The sequence below is a fragment of the Choloepus didactylus genome, chromosome 6 (genome assembly GCF_015220235.1).
Source record: "Choloepus didactylus isolate mChoDid1 chromosome 6, mChoDid1.pri, whole genome shotgun sequence".
Classification (NCBI taxonomy): Eukaryota; Metazoa; Chordata; class Mammalia; order Pilosa; family Megalonychidae; genus Choloepus; species Choloepus didactylus.
The window spans coordinates 84323377-84331787 of NC_051312.1; the positions used below are offsets into that span (position 1 = coordinate 84323377).

Genomic DNA, 8411 nt, shown 5'->3' on the forward strand with positions numbered 1-8411 from the left:
GAGGCATTAGTTGCTCACTTGGAGGAACTAGGGAACGAACAGGAAACTAAGCTCAAAGTAAACAAAAGGAAAGAAATAGCAAAGATTACAGCAGAAATACATGAAATTGAGAAAATGAAAATAATAGAGAGAATCAACAAAACCAGGAGCTGGTTCTTTTAGAAAGTCAATAAAATCATGGACCTTTAGCAAGGGTAACAAAAAAAAAATAAAATAAAAAAAAAGAGAGAGGGAGGGAGAGAATGCAAATAAATATTATCAGAAATGGGAAAGGAGACATAACCGCTGACCCCACAGAAATAAAGGATATAATGACAAGATACTATGAACAACTACATGCTAACAAACTAGACAACTTAGATGAAATGGACAACTTCCTAGAAAAGCATGAACAACCAATATTGACCTGAGAAGGAATAGATGACATCAACAAACCAATCACAAGTAGAGATTGAATCAGTTATCAAAAAGCTCCCAAAGAAGGAAAGTCCAGGACCAGATGGCTTCAGATGTGACTTCTACCAAGCACTCAAGAAAGAAATAGTACCAATCCTGTTCAAACTGTTCAAAAAAAATTGAAGAGGAGGGAAAGCTATGTAACTCATTCTATGAAGCCAACATCACCCTAATACCAAAGCCAGACAAAGATACTACAAGAAAAGAAAATTATAGACCAATCTCTTTAATGAATATAGATGCAAAAATCCTCAATAAAGTACTTTCAAATCAAATCCAGCAGCACATTAAAAGAGTTATGCACCATGACCAAATGGGATTTATTCCAGATATGCAAGGTTGGTTCCACGCAAGAAAATCAATTAATGTAACACACCATATCAATAAACCAAAGTTGAAAAAAGACATGAGCATCTTGATTGATACAGAAAAGACATTTGATAAAATTCAACATCCCTTCCTGATGAAAACACCCAAAATAATAGGAATAAAAGGGACTTTTCTAAATATGATAAAGGCAATATATGAAAAACCCACAGCTAACCTCATATTCAGTGCGGAAAGCCTGCAAGCTTTCCCTCTAAGACCAGGAACAAGACAAGGATGATCACTGTCACCATTGTTATTTAATATTGTGCTGGAAGTTGTAGCTAGAGCAATTAGGCAAGAAAAAGAAATAAAAGACATCCAAATTGGAGAGGAAGAAGTAGAACTTACACTGTTTGCAGATGATATGATCCTATATGTAGAAAATCCTGAAAAAACCACAGCAAAACTGTTAGAGGTAATAAATGAACACAGCAAAGTGACAGCATACAAGATCAATATGGAAAAATCAGTAGTGTTTCTATACACCAGTAATGAGCACCATGAGGAGGAAATCAAGAAAAAAATTCCATTTGTGCAGTAGCATCCAAATGAATCAGGTATTTAGGACTCAACTTAACCAAGGCCATACAGAACTACAAGAAATTTCTAAAAGAAATCAAGTGGGACCTAAAAAAAATGGAAGAACATACCATGTTCATGGATTGGAAGAATAAATATAGTTAAGATGTCTATTTTACTTAAACTTATTTATACATTCAATGCATTATCAATTAAAATTCCAAAAACTTACTTTGCAGAAATAGGAAAACCAATAAAGAAATTTATTTTGAAGGGCAAGTTTCCCCAAATAACCTAGAATATATTGAGCAAGAGGAATGAAGTGGGAGGTCTCATACTACCTGACTTTGAAGCCTATTACAAAGCTGCAGTGGTCAAAACAGGTTGGTACTGGCAAGATAAGATAGATATATCAACAAATGAAATTGAATTGAGTGTTCAGAAATAGATTCTCACATCAATGGACAATTGATCTTTGATAAGGTGGTTAAGCCATCATAGCTGAGACAGAAGAGCCTCTTCAATAAATAGTGTTTGGAGAACTGGATGGCCATATCCAAAAGAATGAAAGAAGATTTCTATTTCACACCTTATGCAAAAATTAACTTGAAATGGATCCAAGACCTAAACATTATAGGTAAGACAATAAAACTCTTAAAAGAAACTGTAGGGAAATATCTTAAAGATCTTGTGATAGGAGGCAGTTTCCTAGACCATACACCCAAAGCACTAGCAATGAAAGAAGTAATAAATAAATGAGATCACATCAAAATTAAACACTTTTGTACATCAAAAGACTTTGTCAGAGAAGTAAAAGGCAGCCTACCCAAATGGGAGACAATATTTGGAAACCACATGTCAGCTAAGGCTTTAATATTCAGAATATATAAGGAGATCGTACAACTCAACAACAAAAAGACAAACAACCCAATTAAAAAATGGTCAAAAGACGTGGGCAGACACTTTTCTGAAGAGGAAATACAAATGGTTCAAAAACATACATATGGATGCATTATGTGTACTTACTGGATGCATTATGTGTACTTACTGGATGCATTATGTACTTACTGGATGCATTATGTGTACTTACTGGATGCATTATGTGTACTTACTGGATGCAAGGTCCTCAGTAAGATGATGAATAAATGCAGACATGCTGACAGTTGTTCATCTGTATACTTTTTCTCTTGGATCTCTGAAATATTCACTACCTTTTTTCTCCTCCTCCCCACCACCCCTGTCAGAAGAGCTTGTCAATTTTTTTTTAGTTCATTAAAGGTCTCTATCCCTTGACCCATTTCACAGATTAGAAAACCATACTTAGTAAATTTAGAAAAGATTTGTATCCCAGCTCTATTCCTTAGAACTGGAACAAGTTTGCTGAGCTTCAAGTTCCTTTTCTAGAAAATAGAGGTTGGCAATACCTACTGCCCTGTTCTGTTAGATGCAGTTAAATGAGTGACATAGTTGACATTTTTACATCAGTGGGTAACATTAAGAAGGCATTTAAAATATTTCTTTCCTTGTCCTATATATTTCACTCTTATAGTAATCTATGATTATATCAGTTTATTTTCCTAAGTTTATAACTTCACTGTCATGACAATTAAAGTCTTTGTTGTCATTCTCTCTTCCACTGGATCCTCCATTTATCTGCTAGATAAATATATCCACAATGATCTCTAGTTTCTAAATTCATCTTGGCTGACCATTTTTTTTTCAGACAATATATCTAGGATCCTTAATTTGTATTCAGAGTTAATCTAGTTTGCTACCATCTCTTCTGAAATAATCCAAATTTGCAATGACATAATCTAAGAGAGCTGAAAACTATTTTAGACAAACTTAGATTTTCATGTCAAACATTTCCTCTTAAACTACCAACAGATCTCATTTCAATATGTGGCACCTCTTCCATCTATTGACATCTACACTATCTTCAAAGGTAAGTTCAGGGTGGAATTCACTCTAAACAATCACAAATACAGAATTACTTTCTCTTTCCCTTGTATTCCTGTATTCATTTTATTATTATCTTTAAGTAATTTAATTATTTTATTTTCTTCAGTTGATAAATAGTTGTCTTGATTTTGAGATTAAAACTTCATTCTGATAAAAAACACCTTTTTTTACCTTTTTATACAACGTAGCTCCTGGCATCCTCAGGATGCAGTGGAATCAGAAGTGGCTAAATCTCTTGGTGATGTCAAAGAAATTCTTTGAATATAATCTGCATGTTCTTGTTTCTGCAACTAGGTGGTGGTTTAGTACCAGCTGGTCTCTTCAGGAATGATTATCTTAAACCACATTGCAGTCAGCCATATAGTCTTCTGCTTGCTGGGCAACCCTGGCCTAGAGGAGCAGCACATGTGGATTTCCATCCCTTTTTTCACTTCCTTTGTCATTGCCCTGCTTGGGAACAGCCTGCTTATCTTCATTGTCTTCATGAAGTGCAGCCTCCATGAACCCATGTACCTCTTCCTCTGCATGCTGGCCGGAGCAGATGTTGTCCTGTCCATGTGCACAGTACCTCAGGCCTTGGCCATCTTCTGGTTCAATGCTGGGGAGATCTCCCTAGATCGCTGCATCACTCAGGTCTTCTTTCTTAGTTCCACTGTCATCTTTGAGTCAGGGATCTTGCTGGTGACGGTGTTTGATCACTACATTGCCATATGCTACCCACTGAGATACACCACTATTCTTATACACAGCCTGATTGGGAAAATTAGAGTGACAACCTTTCTGAGAAGTTATGGTACAATTTTCCCCATAATATTTCTTCTGGAAAGGTTGAATTTCTGCAAAAGTAGCATCCTTCCGCTTACTACTTGTAAGCACATCATGTTGGCCCATGTTTCCTGTGATGACATCTAAGTGAACATCTGGTATGGGATTTTTGTCCTAATGTCAACTATGGTCATAGATGTGCTAATTTTTACTTTTTATGTACTTATTCTCCATGCTGTCTTCCACATGCCTTCCCAAGATTCCCACCACAAGGCTCTCAATACATGTGGCTCCCATGTCTGTGTCATCATTCTCTTCTTTGGGCCAGGAATATTCTCTGTCCTCACTCAGAAGTTTGGACAGCACATCTCACCTCATATTCGTGTTCTGCTAGCCAATGTCTATATTGTGGGTCCACCTATGCTGAATCCCATCATTTATGGGATAATGACCAAACAGATCCGGGACCAGGTGATTCATGTGTTCTGTACAAAATAAAATGGCTGTAATCATGGAAAGTAATAGGCTACTTCTCTCAATAGTTCTCTCTATGCTTGAGGTTACCTTCCAACATCAGGATGTGAAATTACTCCATATTATGGTGTCTCTAGAGCACTTTCTCCAGGGAGGTTTTAGTGCATGTTTCCTCAGGTCTTTAATCATCATTAGATAGTTGTGTCTTAGTTTTCTTATCCATAGAGTTGGGAAACCAGATCAATTCACCTCTTAGATTTTCATTTGAATGAGTTGAACTGGAGGCAAAAGTTTATCCCAGATAATTGCTGAACAATTCTTTTCTTGTATGTTTTAAGTTTTCAAGGTAGTCTTTATTTTAATTTTATCATTAGGAAATTGTCTCCAAACATTCTCCACTCTATCATTTGCTTCAATAGTTTGCTTTGTAGACACATCTTTACAAAAATCTTCTATATTTTATAACTCATGTATATATTTACCAGGAATAGAGTTTTAGCATAACTTTATTTTTTAATATGTGTGTGTGTGTGTGTGTATTTTACTTCTCTTTCCTCAAACACAAAGTGCTTATTAAAGACTTTGTTCATGACATTCTTAATTTTTATTGTCAATAGTTTATAAGTATGTTCAATAATAGTCCACTTGGCTAAAATACTATTTACAAAATAATAATATATCAAGCAATTTTAAAATAAAAATGACATTGGATTATAAAGAAGCATTTTTTTAATTGAGGTGAGAGTCACATAATATAAAATTAGCTAATTTAAAAGTGAATAATTCCATGGCATTTAATACAGTCATATCTTAGAGATATTGCTTATTTTGTTGCAGAACACTGCAATAGAGCTCATATAACAATAAAGCAAGTCACAGGAAATTTTTGGTTTCCCAGTGTATATAAAAGTTATGTTTACAATTTATGTAGTCTATTAAGTATAAAATAGCACTATGTCTAAAAACACAATGTACATAGCTTAATTAAAAATTTCTTCATTGCTAAAAAGTGCTATCCATAATCTAAATCTCAGAAGTCATAATCTTTTTGCTGTTGGAAGTCTTGCCTCAATGTTGATGGCTGCTGACTGATCAAGGTGGTGGTTGCTGAAGGGTGGCGAGACAGTGGCAATTTCTTAAAATAAGATAACAGTGAAATGTGCCACATCAATTGATTCTTTATCTCATGAAAGATTTCTCTGTAGTATGCAATGCTGTTAATGGCATTTTACACACACTAGAACTTCTTTCAAATTTGGAGCCAATCTTTTCAACCCTGCCAATACTTTATCAACTTTGATATAATCCTTTGTTGTCATTCCAACAACATTCACAGCATCTTCACTAGGGGTAGATTCCATCTCAAAGAACCAATTCTTTGCCTATCCATAAGGAGCAACTCCTTACCCATTAAAGTTTTATCATGAGATTTCAGCAATTCAGTCATACAGTCAGCTTCCACTTTTAATTCTAGTTCTCTTACTCTTTCCTCCACATCTGCATTTCATTCCTGCACCAAAGTCTTGAACCCATCAAAGTCATCCATAAGGGTTGGTATCAACTTCTTCCAAACTCATGTTAATGTTGGTACTTTTACTTCCTCCCATGATTCAGAAATACTTTCAGTGGCATCTAGAATGGTGAATCCTTCCCAGAAGGTTTTCAAGTTACTTTGTCCAGATCCATCAGAGGGAATCACTCTCTATGGCAGGTCTTACAAAATTATTTCTAAAATAATTAGATTTCGTAGTTGAAATGACTCCTTTATCCATCAGCTTCAGAATGGTTTGGTTAGCAGGCATGCAACAACATGAATATCCTTGTCCATTTCCATTAGAGCTCTTAAGGACTAGGTGCATTGCCAATGATCAGTAATCTTTTGAAAGGAATCTTTTTCTGAGCACTAGGTCTCAACAGTAGGCTTAAAATATTCAGTAAACCATGTAAACAGATGTGCTCTTATCCAGTCTTTGTTCCATTTATGGAGCACAGGAAGAGTAGACTTAGCATAATGCTTAGGGCTCTAGGATATTTGGAATTATACTGAACATTGGCTCTAAATTAAAGTCACCACCTGCAATAGCCCCTAATAAGAGTATCAGCCTGTGCCTTGAAGCTTTGAAGCCAGACGTTGACTTCTCCTCTGTAGCTGTGTCCTAGATGGCATCTTCTTCCGAGACAAGGCTCTTTCATCTGCATTGAACATTTGTTCTTTAGAGTAGCCACCTTCATCAATTATCTTGGTTAGATCTTCTGGATAACTTGCTGCAGCTTCTACATCAGCATTTGCTGCTTCATCTTGCAGTTTGATTTGAAGGAGATGGCTTCTTTCCTCAAACCTCATGAACCAAATTTGTCTAGATTCAAACTTTCCCTCTGTGCTTCCTCATTTCTCTCAGGCTTCACCGACTTGTAAGAGAGTTATAGCCTTGCTTTGGATTAGGCTTTGGCTTAGGGGAATAATTTGGCTCATTTGATCTTCTATTGAGAACACTAAAACTTTCTCTATTAGCAGTCAGTTTGTTTCACTACTTATATTTCATGCATTCACTGGAGTAGCACCTTTACTTTCTTTTAATACCTTTTTTTTTGCATTCACAAAGTTGGTTAACTGCTACCAAGAGGCCTAGTTTTCAGCCTATGACAGGTTTTGACATGCATCCTCACTAAGCTTAATCAATTCTAGGTTTTAACTTAATGTGAGATATGTGCAACTCTTCCTTTCCCTTGAACACTTAGAGGCCACTATAGGTTTATTTAGTGACCTAATTTCAATAATGTTTTGTCTCAGGGCATAGGGAGGGCCAAGTTGTGGAGAAGAAATAAGGAATAGCTGTTAGGTGGAAGAATCAGAACACACACTACATTTATCAATTAAGTTTACTTTCTGAGATGGGTGCAATTTGTGGTGCTCCAGAACAATTATAAGAGTAATATCAAAGATCACAGATCACCATAATAGATATAATAATAATGAAAAAATTTGACATAGTTTGAAAATTGCTAAAATGAGACACAGAAACACAAAAAGAACACTTGCTGTTGGAAAAATCTTGCCAATACACTTGCTCAGTGCAGGGTTGCCAAAAACCTTTAAATGGTAAAAAATGAAATATCTGTGAAGCACAATAAAGTGCAGTGCAATAAAATCAATTATGTCTGTATGTTCACCTTATGCAATCACCACCTCCATCTAGTTCCAAAGCATTTCACCATCCCAGAAAGAAAACCTATACCCATAAACCATTAGCTTCTCATTCTGTTTTCCCACATTCCCTTTTTACCACCAATCTGCTTTGTGTCTCTGTGGATTTCCCTACTGTGGACACTTCATATGAATGTATTCATACATTATATGACCCTTTTGTATCTGGCTTCTTTCACTTAGCAAAATGTTTGCAAAGACATCTTTGTGTAAGCATGTATCAGTAATTTATTTCTTTTTATTATTGAGTATTATTCCATTGTACAGAAATGACATAATTTGTTTATCCATTCAACCACTGATGGGCATTTGTGCTGTTTCCCTATTGACTATTTTGAATCATGCTGCTGTAATCATGCAGGTACATGTATTTTTTGAGCATCTGTTTTCAATTCTTTTGGGTGTCTATCTAGGAGTGGCATTACTAAGTCATAAGGTAATTCAATGTTTAACTTTATGAGGAATCACCAAACAATTTTCCACAGTGACTGAACCATTTTACATTCCCATCAGCCATATCTGAGGGTTCCAGTATCTCCACATCCTTTCCAACTGTTGTCATTTTTTGCCCTTTTCCCTCTCTAAATTGCTGTACTAATATGTGGGGGTCAAGAAATGTGGTTAAGAAAGGGTCTCGAAAAGAGTAAACTTGGCTAACTTC

The 8411-nt window shown here is 35.7% G+C and overlaps 1 pseudogene; it reads left to right on the forward strand.

Annotated features, from left to right (window-relative positions):
• The first annotated feature begins 3633 nt into the window (after nt 1-3633).
• On the forward strand, nt 3634-4569 carry LOC119537193 (annotated as a pseudogene).
• Nucleotides 4570-8411: the final 3842 nt, after the last annotated feature.